The sequence below is a fragment of the Apodemus sylvaticus genome, chromosome 14 (assembly GCF_947179515.1).
Source record: "Apodemus sylvaticus chromosome 14, mApoSyl1.1, whole genome shotgun sequence".
NCBI lineage: Eukaryota > Metazoa > Chordata > Mammalia > Rodentia > Muridae > Apodemus > Apodemus sylvaticus.
In genome coordinates this window covers 62,460,498-62,482,770 of record NC_067485.1, presented here as the reverse complement: position 1 = coordinate 62,482,770, position 22,273 = coordinate 62,460,498, and positions in this window count along the sequence as shown.

The window sequence follows — 22,273 nt, the reverse complement described above, 5'->3', positions numbered from 1 at the left end:
AACGTGTAGATATTTCTGCTCGAGAGGCGTATCTTCAAGTTCATGCGTATACACTATGAGGCATTTATTTTTCAGAACCAGAATCTTTCTCAGGGTGTGCTGGGTCAGCTTGTTTATCAATTTGATGGCCTGGAGAAGTGCTTGGGAGGCTAGCAGCGCACATCTCAGTGTGTCTCTGATGCCATTTCCAGAGAGTATTAAGCCCTGTGGGCTGCGTCTTGATAAACCGATTTACCCCTTCATGGATTCTGAATATGAGGGTGTTGATGGAAGGTAGGCAGCGAGGGCTACTTGGAGGAAGCATGTCACGTAGGGGTGTGTCCTTAGTGACTGTCTCTAGCCTTCCTGGCTTCTTCCTGTTTGCCCCTTTCTCTATTTCCTAGTTGCCACAACATGAGGTGAGTGGCTCTGTTCTGTCACGCCCTCTCCACAGCAATGGGCTGACATTTCTGCAACAGTTAAGCAAATTCAACTGTCAGCTCTTGAGTAGTTTCTGTCTGGTCTTTGATCACAATGAGGAACGTAATTAATATATAGGCTCTAACTTACCCTCTGGGAGCCCAGGAGGCGTCTAGGAGATTTGCACTGAACAAGAGCATCACTAAACAGCAAACGAAAGCCTTTCTGCAGAGCTGAGAATGATGGAAAGGACAAAGCTTAGCATGTACAAGTCTTCCTGCCCAAGACCCAATGGCTGCTACTTCCTCTCTTTTGCTCCCTTCTCCTTGTAATCCATTTCTAAATGCTATTACAGGCATCTGCATTTAAATCCCCTTCCCTAGAGAAAACCAGAGTCCTACCGAGGGAAGGGATGCTGATCAACTTATCTTTACTTAACCACAGCATCTTATATATCTTACAGAAGTCAATAAATATGTGGAAACCACATATGCAATGGAGGGACACTTAGAACGGAGGAAAGTTGGATTTCTTAGACACCAAGTTGGATTTCTGTTGAGTAAGATAATTTGGTCCTGACTGAAGTTGTTTTCCTTTGTAAGTCCAAACTCTGATTTAAACTTTATAAAATCAAAATCATTTGGTAAGCCTAAAAATGAAGATGAGTCTGTGAGTAGGGGACACCTGGCATAGTTCCTTTAGAAAGCAATGGGATAGCCTGGAAGTCATGTGTCTACCTTTCTGTCTTGAATAACTGCTGAGTAGCTCCAGGAACTCCTTATGTGATAATACCAGGCCATAAAGGATCACACGCTTCAATGCCTGACTCCTTTTAAGTACTTCTAATCAGTCTTATAATGTATAGGGGACAGGGAACATGGAAGTCAGTATTTAAGGACAGAGCACATATTAAAAATAAATGAGATGACATGACCCCTGCTGCATCCCACCCTGGGGAGCCCTGCTGTCCCCCCCCCCATGATGTCTGTGGCACCTGTTACCACCAAGGACCATGCAGATACCTGTGGTCTATGCTGCATCCTGAAGCCTTGCCAATGTCTGTAAATCATACTGTGGCCAGGGGCCATGTTGAGGTGGAAGGATCTACTACAGCTAGATCTGTGTTGATGTCAGTGGTCTGAGTTACCACTGAAGGCTATGTGATTATTTGTAGTCTATGCTGCCGCCTAAAGTCACATTGATGTCTGTAGGCTGTGCTGCTGCTGGGGGCCATATTGATGTAGATGGCCTGTATTACCACCCAAGGGCATGTTACTGTTCGTGGTCTGGACAGCCTCTGGGACTTTGTCTGGGTCTGACTGGAGCTGGAGGCTGTGCTCATGGTCTGCGCTGTTGACAGAAGCCTTGTGAGGCCCATGATCCCTGCTCCCTTTGACTGTGAAGATCAAGAAGGCTATTCTTGCTGTGACACTGATGACAGCAGATGAACAAGAGTTGAGAGAAGGGGACATGGAAACTTCTGTGACAATCCCTATCTCTACTCTTCCCCTGCCTTCCCCAAAAAGTAATAGTCTAGGCAGGAAGCTTTGGAAGAGAACCATAAAAGTGTGACAATGATGCTGAGTTATAGCTCTCCACAACTGATGGCTTCAACACCACCGGGGGAGGTGCAGGGCAGGAGGACCATCCACCACCAGTGAGTATCTAGAAAACACAAAGTGGACATTTTTTTCTTTTGGCAGGAGTTGGTCATGGGAGACCTTGGAAGGGACTGTAATTGTGGTACATGATGTGAAACTCCCAGAGAATCAATAAAAATGTTATACGGGGGTGAAAAGTGATACTACTCAGAAAAGGTTGTATTGGTTCACCATGCATAGTGGATATTTTAGTCACTATCACTATACTACACTATCTAGAGCTGGCTAAGAAAGTTGTGACCATCATATCCTGGTTATCTATGCACCGTTTGTTCGTGGCCCAGGGTCATGCATGTAAGGATAGGGCTGGCATGCTGGGCCTTGGGGCATTGGGTACAGACTTAAATTTTAAAGTGGTTGTCAAAACATGAGACCCTGCTCATTTCTAACCATCCATCTTTATCTTTAACCAAGATGCACTTGGTAGAAGAGCAATACTGCAAATATTCCGTAGAGAAATAGATTCTGGGGGCAGACCAACTAGAAGCTGCTGCAGTTAAAAAAAACCACACTCAAAAATTCAGCCTTTGTAGTAGAATCTTAATAGCTCAGAGAAGCTGACAGACGAGAAGCCGCACCTGCCCTGGTGTCTCCCGCACTGCTTAGCTGCAGTCTCTCTGTTCTGTTAAGTCTGCCAACTGAAAGATCAGGATAGAGGCTCAATGGGACACTAAGAAAAGTTGCTAGGGAGTGAGTCCATTGGAAGTATTATTAACATCATAGGCAGGCAGGGGGTGGGCGGGGCGTCCAACAGCAAGCAATAGTGGAGACTCTTTGGAGAGTTTGGGCCTTAGCAATAGAGTCAGACAGCACAGCAGGAGGGGAACTCTGAAGAGAGAAAAATCAAGACCCACATGGCTTAGGCTGAGGTCTCTTATAGCATTTTAGGTAAGAAGTTTACATAACCATATGAACAGGCTTTCTGACTCCAGGCCTGAGTGAATGAGCAGGTGGTGTGGTTACCAATAGACCCTTTGATGTAAACTCACTATCCTGGATCCCTAGATGTCTGTCAACTGGGGACCCCCAGAGTCTTAGCAGGTGTCTGTGGGTGTCTGTGACAGGGAAAAGGCTGTTGAAAGTACTGTGGTCACAGCAGCAGCTGTATTCTACATTACATTATTATATTAACAGGCCTTAGGATTTGGATTCTGTGAATAGATCTTAGAACCTACTCTGCTTTCTCTGTGAACATCGCATTGCTTGAATTAAGCTGGACTTTGCTGTGCCCCTTTGGACCCAAAGGCTTCATTTTCTAGCTCCAATTACATCTGATCCCACATCCTTCCCTGTCCTGTGATTAACATTGCTGTAGCCAAATACAAAAGGGTAAGTTATAAGAAGTACAAATGCCAAGATAAATGAGGAAGTGTGTGTGTGTGTGTGTGTGTGTGTGTGTGTGAGAGAGAGAGAGAGAGAGAGAGAGAGAGAGAGAGAGAGAGAAAGAGAGAGAGAGAGAAGAGTGGAAGGAAATTGAATGTACAGGAGACAAGGGCCTCAGAGTCCTCGGTAACATAACCTTCAGAATGTGCTTACAAATTCCTCTACCTTTGTATTAGTCAGAGTTCTCTAGAGTCACAGAACTTATGGAATATCTCTACATATTAAGGGAATTTATTAGAATGATTTACAGTCTGACAATCAACTAACCCAACAATGGGCATCTGTGAATGGGAAGTCCAAGAATCTAGTAGTTGCTCAGTCCCACGAGGCTATGTTCTTCAACTGGTCTTCTGTATAAGCTGGAATCCTGAAGAAGGAGGTTCCAACAGATGTGCTGGCAAGTAAGTGCAAGCAGGTGAAGAGGAGTAAGTGAATTCTCCTTCTCCCATTGTCTTTATGAAGGCCTCCAGCAGAAGGTATGGCCCAGATTAAAGATGTCTGCCACCACGCTTGGATTTCAAACTTGCTCTGCCCCAGGCTGGCCTTAAACTCAGAGATCTACTTGCCTCAGTGTCCTGGGATTAAAAGCCTGTACAACCTTGCCTGGGCCTAAGCTTTTCATGTCCATTATGTCTCATTCAAGATCTGGATCAAAAGCATGTGTCATTCCATGTCACGAGCCAGGTCAGGAGCTTGTGTCTTCCAGCCTCAAGATCTGGATCACAAGTGTACCCTCCATTCCTGCATTGTAGTTCATTCCAGATGTAATCATGCTGACAACCAGGAATAACTATCACAGCCATTGAACCATTCCAAAGAGTAAACCATGAGTTTGTGAAAGAAAGAAAGAAAGAAAGAAAGAAAGAAAGAAAGAAAGAAAGAAAGAAAGAAAGAAAGAAAGAAAGAAAGAAAGAAAGAAGGAAGGAAGGAAGGAAGGAAGGAAGAAAAAGAAAGAAAGAAAGAAAGAAAGAAAGAAAGAAAGAAAGAAAGAAAGAAAGAAAGAAAGAAAAAGAAAGAAAGAAAGAAAGAAAGAGAAAGAAAGAAACATTCAAAGTGAGAAAAAATATATTTGGTCACATGAATGTAGCCAATCAATGAAACAAGCTCATAAATTTATTCATTTAGCAAATGTATATTGAATACCTGTTCAATCTAAGGCTTTTTTTCTCTATTTAAAAGAATAGATTAAAAACATAGGCACTTGAAGGCGATAGTGCTGTGGAGAAATAGAGTTAAGAATAAACCTGTGAGGTATGACCTCTTTTCGTGGGGACACAGATCACAGTAAAAGAGGAGTCGGCAGAGAAGGTGGAACAGGGCAGAGACCAGAAGTGAAGTTATTAAATGTTTGTAACTGTAATAGCTACACTTCTCTTTTACATTTCTTCTCTTTTCCTCTTCCCCTTCTCCTTCCTTCCTTCTTTCCTTCCTTCCTTCCTTCCTTCCTTCCTTCCTTCCTTCCTTCCTCCTTTCCTTTCTCCTTCCCTCTCTCCTTCCCCCTTCTCTTCCTTCCTTTTTCATTCCCTCTCTCCCCATCTCTCCATTTTTCTTTTCACATGCTGCAGACTTTTAAAAACAAGTTTTCATTTTATGCGTATGGGAGCTTTACCTGCATGTATGTTTGTGCATCACACGTGAGGCTGGTGCCCCTGGTGGTCAGGAGAGGACATTGGATCCCCTGGAACTGGAATTACAGATGGAAGTAAGCTGCCCTGTGGGTGCTGGGAATCAGTCAGGGTGAATAGAAGCTGGTGCTGTTACCACTGAGCCATCTTGTCAGGTCCTCCACCCTGGCTTTTTTGTCACTAGTATTTTTAAGAACTGTTTTTTTTATAAACATGGATGTTAAAAAATTCAGGATAGTATAAGAAAACAAAAATACCTTAACATTTCTCACACACAACAACATAAAACACTGTTTATCACTATGCACCTGAGCCACACACTTGAAATTAACAAAACCAAACCAAACCAAACCAGCGTCTTGCTGTATATAATCTTCAATAACCTACTTTTCCACCAAATGTTTTATGTGTCATTCTTATGACTTCTTAAATCTATATTTTTATAGTTACTGCAGTTACTGTAAAGCAAAGATGATATGAAACTCTGTATGTTATTTTTGTGCCTGCCACCATATTCTCTTCCGTAATTAAAACAGGGACTTTCCTCATATACTCTTCAATATTATTTTATGTAAATGGAGCAAATATACATTTTTTGTGATTTCCAACAGCCCCTTCTCAACGAACAAGATTTCATCTGATACAAGGGTTTACACTTTCCTTTTTCTTTAATACTGAACAGGCCAGAATCTCCCGCGTTAGCCCACAGGACTCATTTCTGACCCAGGCACTTCGGGTATATATGTGACAGAGTCTTTCAACCACTCTGCTGTTGACAGTGATTCACCCTCAGTCAATCTAAAACAAAAGGTGTCGTGAACTTTAGAGTGTGTTTGAAACAGAACTGAAGTCCAGATACGAGTAGTTTTCTAGATATTATAATTGAACTCTGGAGGGCCAGAAAAGGGGAAATCATTTGAAATGTAAATAAAAAAGATATCGAATTAAAAAAAAAACTTAAAAAAAAATTGTAGTCAACGCTAAAGATGTTACACGGAGGTGAAAGAGCCCCTTGTTGTTGGTCTAAAGGCTAAGGCTCCTGAGCAAACATTTATGAAAGAGGAGATTTCTTTTCATGTTTACGTCCCATCTTATGAATAATACAAATCTGTAATGTATTTATGAGTTTATTCAGGTAGCGAACCTTTTATAAGCATCTATCTGGCCAACACAGATAATTTACTTCAATGTGAATGATAAAGTTAGTCTTAAATTCTATATTGAACATTTTTATTTCAATTTTTTAATCAACTAAATTTTCCAAAAGGGTTCAAATTAATCACTGCAAGAATCTGTGCTCTTTAAAATAGTATTTTTGGAAATCTAGCTCATAGAGGGGACTTGCTAGGAGCACACAGGGCACAAGATCAGTGGAGCACCTGGGAAGGAAGGCTTCCTGCAGCCATTGGCACCAGGGAGCCCAGAGACTCCACAGCTTTCTGTGCACAACGCTCCAGGAGAGAGAGAGAGATCTCCCAGCAGTGCTTTCACTTCTGAGCACAGAGGTGAGATCTCCACCTTCTCTCTGGAGGGGAACAGCTAGGAGCACACAGGGCCTAAGATTAGTGGAGCAGCTGGGACAGAAGTTTTCCCGCTGCCATTTGCACCAGGGAGCTGCCAAGGAAACTCCACAGCCTTCTGTGCATAGCCTGCCAGGAGAGAGAGATATCCCTGCAGTGCTTTCACTTTTGAGCTCAGAGGAGTAAGGACACAGGCTTACAGGTCCACAGGAGGAACAAGCTCCAGCCAGAGACACCAATACCAACTAGCACCAGAGATAACCAGATGGTGAAAGGCAATCACAAGAACCCTACCAACAGAAACCAAGGCTATGTGGCAACATCAGAACCCAGTTCTCCCACCATAGCAAGTCCCAGATACCCCAACACACTGGAAAATCAAGATTTGAATTTAAAATCGTATCTCATGATGCTGATCTAGGGCTTCAAGAAAGACTTAAATAAATCCCTTAAAGAAATACAGGAGAACATTGGTCAACAGGTAAAAGCCCTTAAAGAGGAAACACAAAAATCCCTTAAAGAAATACAGGAGATGATGGGTCAACAGGCTGAAGCCCTTAAAGAAGAAACACAAAAATCCCTTAAAGAATTACAGGAAAACACAAACAATCAAGTGAAGGAACTGAACAAAACCACCCAGGATCTAAAAGTGGTAGTAGAAACAATAAAGAAATCACAAAGTGAGACATCTCTGGAGATAAAAAACCTTGGAAAGAATTCGGGAGTCATAGATGCAAGTATCAACAACAGAATACAAGAGATAGAAGAAAGAATCTCAGGTGCTGAAGATACCATAGAAAACATTGACTTAACAGTCAAAGAAAATGCAAAATGCATAAAACTGGTAACCCAAAACATCCAGGAACTCCAAGACACAATGAGAAGACCAAACCTAAGAATTATAGGTATAGAAGAGAGGATTTACATCTCAAAGGCCCAGTAAATATCTTCAACTAAATTGTAGAAGAAAATTTTCCTAACCTAGAGAAAGAGACGCCCATGAACATACAAAAAGCCTTCAGAACTCCAAACAGACTAGACTAGAACAGAAAGTCCTCCCGGCACATAATAATCAAAACACCAGAATCACAAAACAAAGAAAGAATATTAAAAACAGTAAGGGAAAAAGGGCAAGTAACTTATAAAGGCAGACCTATCAGAATTACACCAGATTTCTTACCAGAGATGATGAAAGGTAGAAGATCCTGGGCAGACCTCATACAGACCCTAAGAGAAAACAAATGCCAGCCCAGGCTACTATACCCAGCAAAACTCTCAATCATCATAGATGGAGAAACCAAGATATTCCATGATTAAAAACAAATTTATACAATATCTGTTCACAAATCCAGCCCTATCCAAATCCAGGATAATTGATGGAAAATGCCAACACAGGGAGGCAATTTCCCTAGAAAAAACAAGAAAGTAATCTTCCAACAAACCTAAAAGAAGATACCCACACAAACATAAAAATAACATCAAAAATAACAGGAAGCAACAATCACTACTCCTTAGTATCTCTTAACAACAATGGACTCAACTCCCCAATAAAAAGACATAGACTAACAAAATGTCTCATGTAAATCTTCAATTTTATCAGAAAATGTTTGTAATTCCCCTTTTAATTAATTTAGTAATTTTTTATGTCTACCATTTTATCTGCATTATTTTTCATGATAATCCTCAATTTTAATATGTCTTTCTATATATTTCCTCTATCAGAAATGTTTTCAATGTAAATCTTGGATTTTATCACAAAATCCTTCAAATTAATTTAGTAACAGTTTTTATATCTACCATTTTATATGTAAAATTTTCCATGAAATAGTCAATTTTACCATGTTTGTCTATATATTTCTTGAATTTTACCAGAAATATTTTCCATGTAAATCTTCAGTTCTATCATAAAATGTTTCTATTCCATATTTCAATAAATTTAGCAACGTTTTCCATGTCTACCACTTTACTCTTGAATTTTCCATGAAAATTGTCAATTTTAATGTGTTTATATGAAATATTTTCCATGTAAATCTTTTAAAAAAAATAGTATTTTCGAAGTGATAAATAATAAAAGATAATCACAAAAGCAAACGGGTACAGGAATCTCGTTCCACCTGCTCCTTACAAACACGTGTCAGATGGCAGCCTTGCCTTGCACAGATGAAGGATTGCCTGAGAGCCAGAGCTGTACCAGAATCGCACATCCATTAAGTTCAGGAGGCCGATTCCACATTAGGAGCTCTTTCTGCTTTTGTTCTGTGCCCGTCGACAGCAAATTATTCGGACTCTCAGTAAACCTGACTGCACGTAGCCTTTGATCATTTACTTGTTGACAATTCCTCTCAGATAAATCACCTCCCTTTAAATTAAAAAAAGACAAATCATTTAAAGGTTTGCAGCTAACCAGAGCATGGGATAGCTATCTTGCTATGTGTGTCTTTGAGAAAAAGTAGCCTTGAGAGTAAGTGCTGTCTGTATATTCAAGATGAGTTTTCAGTTCCTCAACTTTCATAGTGAGGCAACAGATTTTTACAAACAAACCATCGCATCTCGCAAAGATAAAGGTGGAGAGACACGGAGAGAAAGATCACTCTCGTTAACAATCTTGGTTTTCTCCAAAGAGAAATCAGATCTGGAGAGATTAGTGTGTCATAGAATAAGAGGAAGAAAAAGAAAAATGGAGTAATTAAAGGTCCCACCTGCAGTTTCCTATAACACAAGCATACTGTAGCAGGGCTTGTGACAGACTGCCACTAAGAGAATGTTTCTTATAGAATGATGTTGGACACCAAGTATGGGAAAGGAGAGTCCTACAAGTCACATGGGAAGGTCTCAAGGCAGCTCAGGCGTGGAGACTGTGCCCATGTTGGGCAAAACATTTATAAACTAAAATTGCGTTCACAGTTCTTTACCTTCATCTTCTTTATATTTATCTATAAAAAATGATTTTAATTTGGAGGTTCTCTATGGAAAGGTACCTCTGGTCAGGGACTGTGTGAATGCTTTCCATGAATAATAAAGCTAGCACATTTGTATGAAGTGATATGAAAAGAGTTGTCAAGAAAAAACAAATCCATGTTTGTGGCTGGGGATGTGGCTTAATTGATAAAGTACTTGTTGCACAAGCCCGAGAATCTGAGTTCTGATTGCAAACACTCGTGTAAAGAACAAATGTGATGTCACCCTGGAGTAGGCAACCCTAGGGCGGCTCACTGGCCAGCGACCCAGCCGAACCCAGCCCAAGCATCGAGCTTGCAGGAGGACTCTGTCTCACAAAATAAGGTGGGAAAGGATTGGAAAATAACTCACTATCAACCTCTGACACCCATATGCACACGCACACACACACACACACACACACACACACACACATGTTGGTTGTAGCAATGCTGTGTTCTCTGTATTTTCCAATGACTGTTCAGTGTAAAGGCCATTTGTGTTTTGAATACTTACTGAAATCCCGTCGCCATGAAAGAACATGTTTAAAAGAAGAGGGATTAAAAGCTCCTGCAAACAGAATAGTTGGAACTGCTGTGATTCCTAACTCATTCTTGCACACTAGTTTCTCAAATTCCCAGTGATAGATGTTTCCTGGTGACTGTCATGGGAGAAAATTGTAATTTTCCTAAGCCTATTTAAGCACTTCTAGCCGCGACGGAGCTGAACACTTTGGGGACACATTTTTATTTTTCCAGAAATAATTTATAACTCGTTTCTAGGTTTGCCAATAACTGGAATGTGCATCAAATAGTGCTTTTCTGTAATTATGTTTGTGTTACTGTGCTATTATATAATTATCAAATTTTAAATTACTATAATATACAAGAGAGCATATATTTTATAATGGACTAATTATATGACCCACAGAATATTGTAATTTTCGAGGAAATGCTTGCCTGTGAGTGTTTTCCAAATGCACTCGGTGGGAAGTCGCTGCCCGCCACTGCTCAGCTGCGGACCACTTACCAAACTCAGGGGGAATTTTAGCAGAGCCAGCTTGCTGCATCCAGGGCTGGCTGCAGTGCCAGCTGGTAGAAGAGTGTTTGCCACAGCCTGACTATCCATCCTCAAAAGGGATCCTTCCGAAAGCAGAAATATTAGATAAAGAGGAGGACGCAAGAGAGGATGCATTCTAATCAAATCGAAACTTTTCAAATCTGTTTATTTGGCTGCTGTTCTTTTTGCTATTTTTAACCTGAAAACCATTTACGCTGTTCAGTGTTATTAATTCACAATGCACTGCAGTGCTGGCTCTAGCTTGGATGTTAAATGTCTTCTGAAGGATCACGTACATGTTAGAGGCTTGGTCCACAAACTGCGATACGGTTGGCAGGTAGAGGAACATTTAGGAAGATAGGTCATTGACCATACACACTTGAAGGACATATGGGACCTCCTTGTCTCTCTTTTTATTTCCCAGAAATCATAAATGAACCATTTTTCTCCACTACAAAATCCTACCACGGTGGCCTATGCTGCAGTTACAACACAACAGGACTAAGACAACAAGAACTGAAAACTCTGAACCCATGAAGTAAACTAAGCCTTTCTTTCATAAAACAAATCATTTCAGGCATTTTGTCAAAGTGACAGGGAGCTAACATAGTCTGCAATGGTGAAACATCAGATAGCAAATGTATGTATATGTGGGGGAGTATAATTGAAGTCAGGTTTACAACTCCAGAATATAAAATATTTTGTGCAGTCTCAATGGGAGTTGAAGGTTTTTGGGCAATGGAAGCAGACTCTATAGTAACTGACCTCAGACCCAGTTGTAGGGAGAATTTTGGCTTCTTTAAAAAGCCAGTTATGCTATTAGAATATGTTTTTGTTTTAACCCAAGTGTGGGTTATGTGGCTGCTTCAGATTGTCCACAGTAGCTAACCACGATTGTCTCGTGCTCTAGGAGGGGTGTGATTTTTTGTTTGGAATTGTGGGGACTCTTGAGAGGGTATAAATGAGAGAGCCCTGAGGGCCTGGGGAGGGTGCTGCTCCCCCTGTTTTTCCTGGTTGCTGCTGTTGCAGTTTGTCAAGTTGTCATGAGCAAAGAGACCACAAGAAGAAACTGGATTTTCTGATGACAAAGACTGAACTTGCCCCGAGACTTGAAGCCGCTCATCAGCAGGAAGTAGTCTAAAGAGGTCTACACCCCTTTCCCCCTTAGCCTTCTTTCTCTCCTACCTAGTTTTGGGGGGTTGGAAGCCGTTGGGGTGGAATAAGGGTTGGAAGGGTGGAAAATATACCTAACAAAGTAGCACAAAAAATATGCCTACACCCAGCTTCTAGCCTCTGGGGCTGTGCTCTTCAAAGTTTGGCCATGAGAAGCAATCATGTGACTTCTAATTTCCTAGTTACCCACCTCACTAAGGTAAAAGAAACAGTGGCAATAACTGTTAATGACATTTTTTCATTTAACCCGACATATCTGACATTTATTATTTAAACGTGTGTAAACATAAAGTTATCGATAATGTATTTTACATTATGAATTAACTGGCTTGTCTTTCACCCCTGGGGTGACTTTCCTTGGAGCTAAAAGTATCCCAGCTATTCTATGTCTTTAAAATCCAATGAGTATGTTATGATTTTTAGCAGATTTTAGTATCTAGCCACATCTCAAGAACTCAAAAGCCCCATATGGCTAGTAGACACATACGATATTTGGAAAGCTCAGCTCTAGATTTCCCAAAGACTGGTCCACCTGCTTCTTAGAATTTTTGAAGACAAAGTAGATTAATAGATTTTTAAAAGCCCATCTGTATCAAGGTATAAGAATACACAGAGGGGCTGGAGAGATGGTTCAGCAGTTAAGAGCACTGACTGTTCTTCCAGAGGTCTTGAGTTCAATTCCCAGAAACCACATGGTGGCTCACAACCATCTGTAATGGAATCTGATGCCCTCTTCTGGTGTGTCTGAAGACAGCTGCATTGTACTCATATACATAACATAAATAAATATTTGAAAAAAAAAACAACACACAGAGAAGTGCATAGATCTCAAAAGCATTTTGATGACTTTTCCCAGAGAACACAATTGTGGGGTTGAGGAGAAAGTGCAGTCACTGGGAACATCTGCTGCTTTTGTGGAAGACCCAGGTTCAGTTCCTAGTACCCACGTGTAGGATAACAACAGTTTGTAACTCTGGTTCCAGGGGATCTAATGTCCTCTTATGATCTCTGTGGGCTCCTGAATGCATGTGTTATATCTAAACTCATGTGTGCAAGTGCATGTACACATAAAATAAAATAAATATTTTTAAAAAGAGCTTTTTAAAAGGACATAGCTTATTAAAAGAAACTAAGTGTCTCTACCACTCCTTTAGATTTTCTGATAAAACTGTATGCACAGAGGTGTTTTCTTCCTATTTATTTTTGCACCTGTTTCCAAGCCAGACCCACTTATGTAACCAGAAAGATGATGCTCCTAGAATGTTGAAAGCTAGTCCTTTTCTATGGTACAGTTTCATCTCTGACCATGAACTTGGTAATGAACCCTCAGACATATAAAAAAGTCCTCATGGTACCAGACCAGAAAAGGAAGGTAGAGTAGTGACATCATTGACTAGTTAAAATTTGATATGCATGAGACGCCTCCCCCACACAAACATTGCATACTCTCTCTCTCTCTCTCTCTCTGTGTGTGTGTGTGTGTGTGTGTGTGTGCATGAAAGTATGTGTGCCTTTTGCTATGTACTCTGTGTGAGAGAGAGAGAGAGAGAGAGAAAGAGAGAGAGAGAGGGGGGTACAAGGAAAAAGACAACTCATTGTTAAAAGACAAAACACTCAATGGTAATGACAGCAAAGGAGAGACCCCACGTGCATGCTTTGTCAGACAGTTGACTTTGAAGTAACTCTTAGTTCTATATTAAGGAATTTTTTATAGAAAGGATGAATACACGGAAAATGTCAGAAGAGAGCACATTTCCTGGCTCTCATTCGATTTTAAGTACATGATCATGCGCACTTGAATAGTTTCTTAATCTGCTTTCTTTCTTTACAGTCATTAATCTATGAATGAGAAAGTTCTCAGTTATACAGCTTTCATGGGATGCCGTGAAGACTGTAAATGGTTTAATCAGATGAGTTTCCACTTGTAATAAGAACTGGGTATACAATTTATGTCCGATGAATGTTTTCCAAAGGTGGGAGGGCAAGAAGGAGAGAAAGCGTCCAAGCGTTTGTGTAAGTTTGCGAGACTGACTGCGCTTGAGGTTTATGGATGCAATGCCGTTCTAGAGTGTGATAGACGCCATCTTTTCCCTTAGCGGAGGGTGGGCGTTGGGATGAGTAAGCATCGAAGTAGGGAAGCAAACCCTGCCAAGCTGGAAATCAAATTACACAGGCCCTGCAGTTTCCTCTTCTAGCCTGCTGTGGGGGTGTGCCTCAAGAACCTTCCTCCTCTGAGAGGAGCACACAAGCCAACACAATAGAAAACCTCATTCCCGCTGGGAAGGGTGTGGCTCCCCATCTCTTTCTGGCTCATCCTTCCTGCTAGAGTGACTTGCTTTGGAGCTAAAAGCATCCCAGCCATTTGCAAGCACCTGAGGGGTGAAGGGCATAAGGTGGGCGGCTCTGCCACGTAGCTTTTTTAGTGATTAAAGATAGAACTAGAATGGCGGAAGCTTAGTCTGTGTGACCACTTCGCCACACCCAGCTCTGGAAAAGTGAGCCAGCCCTACAATACTACTGAAGAAAAACTGAGACGGAGTTTTCTGTGTCCTTCGTAGACTATGACTTAACCCTGTCGCGTCTGGATGATTATCAAGGCTTTTGAGAGAGCTCAGGGTATTAATTCTTTCTAATTCTACACAAAACTCTTGGGGTGGGGTTGTTGCTTGACCAAAGACCTCTGGAGAATTCTGAATTGAATAAGGACACCAGAACACCCAGGAATAAAATGAGTCAATATAATCATGATATTTGTATGCCATGGAGATGTTAAGACAAGAGAGAGCTGAATTTACTTTAACCACAAATAAAATGTTGACTATCATGCTTACTGTTCTACACTTACTGAGCGCTTGCGAGAGCTCCACCCAGGCAAATGGAAAGGGTCGGTTGAGCTAAGTTATTTACATGTAACAAGAAGAGAGAGCTGTCTCTCTGAAGGTGGCAGCAGGAGTTTGGTCTGGGCCTAACCCTCTGAAACCCAGCAACCTACCTTGCAAACATTTCTACTTTTTCCTCAGAGAAGAAAAAGAAGGGTGATTGTGAGTCCAAGTGTAAGACCCCCAAAAACCAAGGTGCCCCAGCACCCCACACCCCGGAAGGCGACACCCAAATCACTTGCAAGAAACAGCCTCGATGCAATAGCATGAGGATTTCTTTATTCCAGAGTTCTGGGTTCCACAGCCGTACACCACACAGGGGTAGAGGACTGAGGACCCCGAGTGCCGAATTGCGACAGCTTTTATAAGTTTATGACAGAGCCTGCGAATCACAAACCAATTATTTCTTAGCATGGAGAGCCCGCGAAATGCAAGCCAATTGATTTGTACCACTCCATAGTTTTTAGGCCAATCAGTTTAAATTATCGGAGCCTGCTCTCAGTGGACCAATTAGTTTCCTATAATGTCTACAGCTGCGTGAACTCCTGCATAGGGGTAATGGCATAAGTTTACAGAAGCAAGATAAGCTTAGCCCGTTTCCAGTTACCCTATGGGGCCAGGATCACCTATTCAAGGCCTTTCTGCTAGGTCTAAATAAAGGGCAGGCTCTAGAATGTGACCTTTTACCTAGTTTCTAACAAAGTGAGAGAGCATTTTAAACTTCTGACTTCTTGGGGTCATTAGAGTTAGGCTGTATTATTGTCTATCCTTTCACAAGCAAACACAAGGAAACAAGGAGGCTCTTCCTTTCACCTTCTGTCTTACTTTACTGGCTGGTAAACCACAGAGAGCAAGCAGAAAACACTGAAACTCCAAAGTTCGGCTTTGGGTGCACTCTTCCCCTGCTGAGCCCATCCCTGCGAGTCCCAAACCTTCTACCCAACAGCCATTCTTAGAGCTATGCATAAAGTCACTCTCACAGACACGGATGGCTGTGTGCCAAGCACTAACCCATATGGCCTCCAAATACACAAACATCAGTTACAATTTGAGCTGGTGTATTTCCTTGACAACCCTACTCTCTTCCAAGGACCTTTATCTCAGAGAAGAATACCTTCTAGTCTCGGGTTACCCATCTGTGACACCTTAGTTGTCCTTGTTTCTCTCATGTTGGTGTCTCTGGTTTCTGTCATTCACCAATCTTATTGGTTCCAGATCCTAGATCTCCAGATCCACCTGCTTCTTTCTGCTCCTCTCTACTCTGCTAATACTGTGTCAAAACAATTACACATCCCTGAACTGGATGGGCATAGGGCCTCCTCATGTACACTGTTACAGTTTGAATAGGAAATCTCTCTCACAACTCCAAGTCAGTTGAATGCTTCGTCCCCTTTGGCAGAGGGGATCTAGCTAGAGAAACAGATTCCTGGAGTCAGGCCATTTTGTGTGTGTGTATGTGTGTTTATTCGATATACTTTTTATTTACATTTCAAATGATTTCCCCTTTTCTAGACCCCCACTCCCCAAAAGTCCCATCAGCCCCCTTCCCTCCCCCTGTTTTCCCACCCAACCCTTCCCACTTCCCTGTTCTGGTTTTGCCCTATACTGCTTCACTGAGTCTTTGCAGAACAAGGGGCCACTCCTCCATTCTTCTTGTACCTCATTTGATGTGTGGATTATGTTTTGGGTATTCCAGTTTTCTAGGTTAATATCCACTTATTAGTGAGTGCATACCATGATTCATCTTTTGAGTCTGGGTTACCTCACTTAGTATGATGTTCTCCAGCTCCATCCATTTGCCTAAGAATTTCATGAATTCATAGTTTCTAGTGGCTGAATAGTACTCCATTGTGTAGATATGCCACATTTTTTGCATCCACTCTTCTGTTGAAGGATACCTGGGTTCTTTCCAGCTTCTGGCAATTATAAATAGGGCTGCTATGAACATAGTGTCTCACTGTCCCTTCCCCTCCCCATTGGTCTACCAATCTACCATGATATAGACAATGTTTGTATGAGGCTACTCTTGCCACAATGTTCTGCCTCACCATAGTAGTGGAATCATCGGGGTCAAGGTCTGTGGACTAAAGCTTCTGTAACTGTGACCCAAAATAGTATCTTCCTCCTTGTGATTTGTTTATGGCAGCCTTTTTTGTAACAAGGACGGGAAAGCTACTAACACACTAAGTAACTATGAAAAACACAATCTGTCACAGCTTGAAACCCTTTAAAGGATTTCTGTTTCTCTAAAATCAACTCCAACACACCCAGCAGCCAGCAACAGGCTGTGCATCAGGGCCCAATTCAACATGTCTCCTCTGATTACTCCATGTCCTTCATCCCAGCCGCTGAAGCCTTGTTAACCTCATCTCGTGCCATAAGCCTTTGTCATCTGCCTGGAGGGCTCATCTAGGGAAACATCTCTTATTCCCCAGATCTAGGGTAGCAGAAACCAGCATGGGTATCATTATTCAGATATCTCCTCTGGTTGGTAGGAGCCTTGGGAACAAGGGCTTCCCAGATGGTGCTTTGTGTTAAGTATTTGAAGCTGACAGGCCTTAGAAGTCTGCAAGCAAGGGTAAGGCCCTCAGATTTTTATCCTCATCACTTCCGTTAGCTGCCATAGAGACTATAACTGCTCTCTCTCCAAGCAGAGTAAATAATCTAGGAAGGTCGCTATCTCTATTCACCCCTGTCAAGATCTATGGACTAAAGCTTCTGTAACTGTGACTGTATTTCAGAGGGAGAGGAAGCGTTGCTGCACAGACGGCCAGGCCAGGAGGACTCTGAACTGGCAAGTCTGGGAGCATAGCCTTTTATTCAATCATGTATTTATACCTGTTGACTTGAAGCAGGATTTGGGTGATGGAGGTAGACAAAGAAAGGAAAGGATGCTCCCTGAAATGGCAGCTTCTTGTTCCTAGGAGATGGAGAGGGGGCAGCTGGAAGACACAGATGTGTACCTAAATAGGACCAATAGGAGAGACGGGAGGACCCAGCCCCATAAGACACCCAAGCCAGCCTCTGAGCAGCTCCCTCCAGACCTCTGCCATCCTGAAGAAATAATACAGTCATTTTTAATTTCATCCGCCTTTCTCTAATATCTTCCTAAGCCTTATGATTTGTTTATGCCAGGGAATGAACTCAGGAATCCCCTAGACAAGAGCCAGCACCCCATGACCAACTATCTTTTTGATAGCTGAGAAAAGATATATCCTTCTAGCTCTACATATATGGGTGAGTATGAAATAGATACCCAAGAAAATGAAAGTCTGCTGAAGAATGAATGAATAAATGCCAATGTGTATAAAACCAGCCAGTCATCCCAGAAGAAAATGGAAGAGACCCTGAAGCAAAGACATAATGAAAAACAGGGATTCAGGCATCAACCAGAGCTTAGGAAAACCTGAAATTAGAGATACAGATATCCAATACTTCTGACATTAAATGCGAGGGTTTCTTTCTTTCTTTCTTTCTTTCTTTCTTTCTTTCTTTCTTTCTTTCTTTCTTTCTTTCTTTCTTTCTTTCTTTCTTTCTTTCTTCTGGGGGGGGAGGGGGGTCGCCAGGGCTACTCTTACTTTAGATAAGCTACAAATATAAGGGGCTTCACAAACTCTTTTAGAGTTGCTCATTTGCCAGGAGGACAAATAGGGAATATATGAAGTCACTCTAATTATGGGTATAGGTCTATTGTGGCAACAGACACAGATCAGAACCAGCTAATGAAAAAAGCTCATAAGGTAAAACGTGTGTCTGGGAGGACCTTACAAACCAAGATCCATGAGACATGGATCTTTAGGGACATGTCATCTCACCTGCCTCATGTTCATAGGTGTATCTATATCCACACAAACACATACACACACTCATACACACACACACACACACACACACACACACACACCACAGGCATGCACACATACATGTATATGCACACTCATGCTTATTTTGTTTTATTTATTTATGGTTCTATCAACATGCTTATTTATTTATTCTGTTCATTTGTTTTGCTTTCTGTGAACCTTGTGTTATCATTTCCTACCAATGAACGTAAAAGGCATAGACAGGGACAAGAGCCATTATTGCTGTTATGAAAATAGAAGGCCATGCCACAATGAGAATTTAACTCCGCCAAAGAATACAATAGTCATTTTACCTGTTCCTGAAGATTTGAAGTTCCCAAATTGTTGTAGATGCCCCACCCCTTAGATCAAGCCATAGCACTAAAAGCATATAAATAAGTCAAAACTGAGTGGCAATTAACAGCCAGAAAGATTATTCAACTGGTTTTATTTAAGAATTAAATTATCCTGGAATTCATTTTTTTCTAGCACAGCAGAGACATGATTTACATAAAAATTGATATGCTAATTAAGATTAATCTTGGAACTCTGCTGTGACAATGCTCTGTTAATAAACAGATATTTCTGTTCATGGTATTTTCTAAATTTGAAAGTCCACAGTTTAGATAGTGTATTTTTCCTTTTGATTTTCCTTCTTTTTTTTTTTTAAGTCAAGCAGTATGAGGTGAAAATTAAGGTAAAGAAATTTGTCTCATCAGAAGGTGCTGTTTTCTTTGTTTTTTTTTTTATTGAATATCGTCTTCATTTACATTGCCAATGGTAAAACCTTTCCCGAGATTACCCCCTTCTCCAAAGACACCCCAACCCCTCCTCCCACCCCCTGTCTCCATGGATATGCCCCTCCACCTGACCCACTTCCACCTCCCCACCCCCTCGATTTCCCTTTGTTGGAGCATCTATTCAGCCTTTACCTGACCAAGGACCACTCCTCCCATTGATGCTCAACAAGGCATTCCTCTGCCACAGTTTTGGCTGGAACCCTTTGTTGAAGGTTTAGTCCCTGGGAGTCCTGGGGCATCTGGGTGGCCAACATCGTTGTTCTTCCCATGGGGCTGTAAACCCCTTCAGCTCCTTCAGACCACCCTCCAGCTCCTCCATTGGGGACCCCATGCCCAGTCCAACAGTTGGCTGCTAGCATCTGCCTCTGTATGTGTAAGGCTCTGGTAGGGCCCCTCCGGAGACAACCATGGCATGCTCCTTTTGATATACACTTCTTGTTGTTCATAGTAGTTTCAGGGTTTGGTGACTGTTTAAAGGATGAAGCCTCAGGTAGGGCAGTCTCTGGGTGGCCTTTACTTCAGTCTCTGCTCCACACATTGCTTCCCTTATTGCTCCTGTGAGTATTTTGTTCCCTTTCTCAGAGGAACCAAAGCACCCTCACTTAAGTCCTCCTTCATCTTGACCTTCCTGTGCTCGGTGAATTGTAACTTGTTTATTTTGAGCTTTTGGGCTAACATCTGCTTATTAGTGAGTGCATACCATGTGTGTTCTTTTGTGATTGGGTTACCTTGCTCAGGATGACACTTTCTAGTTCCATTCATTTGCCTAAGAATTTCATGAATTCATTGTTTTTAATAGCTGAATAATACTCCATTGTGTATATATACCACAGTTTCTGTATCTATTCGTCTGTTGAAGGGCATCTGGGTTCTTTCCAGCTTCTGGCTATTATAAATAAGGCAGCTATGAGCATAGTGGAACACGTGTCCTCATTACATGTAGGAGCATCTTCTGGGTATATGCCTAGGAGTGGTATAGCTGGGTCCTCAGGTAAACATTATGTTAAACATTAGTTAAACATTATGTTTATCCATCACTGTGGTTTGGCTATTGGTCTCCTCTGGTAGGCCCATGTATTTTGACGCTGGTTTTTACCATGGAAATGCCATGAGACCCTGAAGAGCTAGGGCTTAGCTGGAAGTCCTGAGATCACTGAATTCCTGATCCAGGAAAGGATTAAGGCATTTTCCTAGGGAAGCTGTATTGGTTACTTTTCTATTGCTGTGATGAGACACCATGGCCAAAGAAACTTATAGAAGAAAGCATTTCATTGAGTTTATGTTTTTGGAGTTTTAGAGTCCATGATGGCAGAGTGAAGGCATGGGGGCAGGAACAGGTGAGAACTCACATCCCAAACCACAAGTATGAAGCAGGGAACACACGTGGAATACTGTGAGTTTTTTGAAATGCCAAAGGCTACCCCCCAGTGACACACCTCCTCCAACAAATCTCCACCTCTAATCCTTCCCAAACAGTTCTATCAATTGGGTACCATATTCAAACACATAGGTGCTTTTCATTCAGATTGCTATACGTGCCCCTGATACTACCCAACACAGTTATAAAGGGAGCAATCCTGGTTTGAGTTGTGGTTGCTGTCCGAAGCTATTTTCTCTCCAAATGTGGCCCTGTCCCCTGATAATTCCAGTTGTATATGTAGGTGCCTCATGGGGTATCTAAGTGATCTCCCATGACCATCCACTTTTTGTCCAGCCATCTTTCTCTGTTTCATATCAGAATTTCTATTCCCTGTGCCTTAGCTTCACTGATCTTTTCCTCAACAAAATCAAAATGGCTCTTAATTCCACCCAACATTTTTTTCAGATGTTGTATTGTTCCAGCAAGAAGAATTCTGCACTTTGTTTCTTCCCTCACTGTGCTAATGCATTCTTGAGAGGTTTTCTTGAGATGTTTTAACAGCAATTTTAACTGCCCCTTTCTGGGCCGGGCAGTGGTGGTGCATGTCTTTAATCCCAGCACTTGGGGGGCAGAGGCAGGCAGATTTCTGAGTTCGAGGCTAGCCTGGTCTACAGAGTAATTTCCAGGACAGCCAGGGCTATATGGAGAAACCTGTCTCAAAGAACAAACAAACAAACAAACAAAAATTAAAAAAAACCCTGTCCCTTTCTTCTCTCATTTGAACCCCCTGACCACTCTCATTTGAACCCATTTTAGATTGACAGAGGATTCTCTTCATCTCATTATGCACTTTCTAGCACATCTAGTAACTATCTATTGGGTAATGGCTGCTATCAAAATTATGTTGTTGGTTGTGCAGAGGCTAATGGAATTTCTGTCTTGGCCTCTGAATGTTTGGTAGTTAAACCTGCTGCAATAAATGAACAATAGATAAGTAGGAAGAAAAAGTAAGAGTTCCTATATATATATACCAGAACAGGGCAGGAAATGAATACACAATGATTCATTTAGAAGTTTAGAAGCTTCTAGATCTTTTCTAGAGAAGAAATGGAAGTAGAGATATAATTATTTTTAATGGAAAGAATAAATGATTTGTGTGTGTGTATGTGTGTGTGAATGAGCCTGTGGAAACGAAGGTAGCCCAGGACAGAGTTCATCTGGTTTCTGGCTGTGGTGTTAATTTTAGTGATCTTTTCTGTGAGCTAGGTGATCCTGTTTGATGAGAGAGTGGTGAGGGTGCTCCCCCTCATTTCCTTCCTTCCTCCCTCCCTCCTTCCCTCCGTCCTTCCCTCCCTCCCTCCCCTTTTCCCTCCCCTCCCTCCCTCCTTCCCACCCTCCTTCCCTTCCTCCTCTCTCTCTCCTTTTCTTCCCCCCTCTCTCCCTCCTTCCCTCCCTCCCTCCATCCTTCCTTCCCTTCCTCCCTCCATACTTCCTTCCCTTCCTCCCTCCATCCTTCCTTCCCTCCCTCCCTTCTCCCCTCCCTCCCTCCCTCCCTCCCTTCCTCCCTCCCTCCCTTTCTCTTTCCTTCCTTCTCTCATACATGCTAAGTAAGTGCTCTAGCCCTGAGGTTTAGAT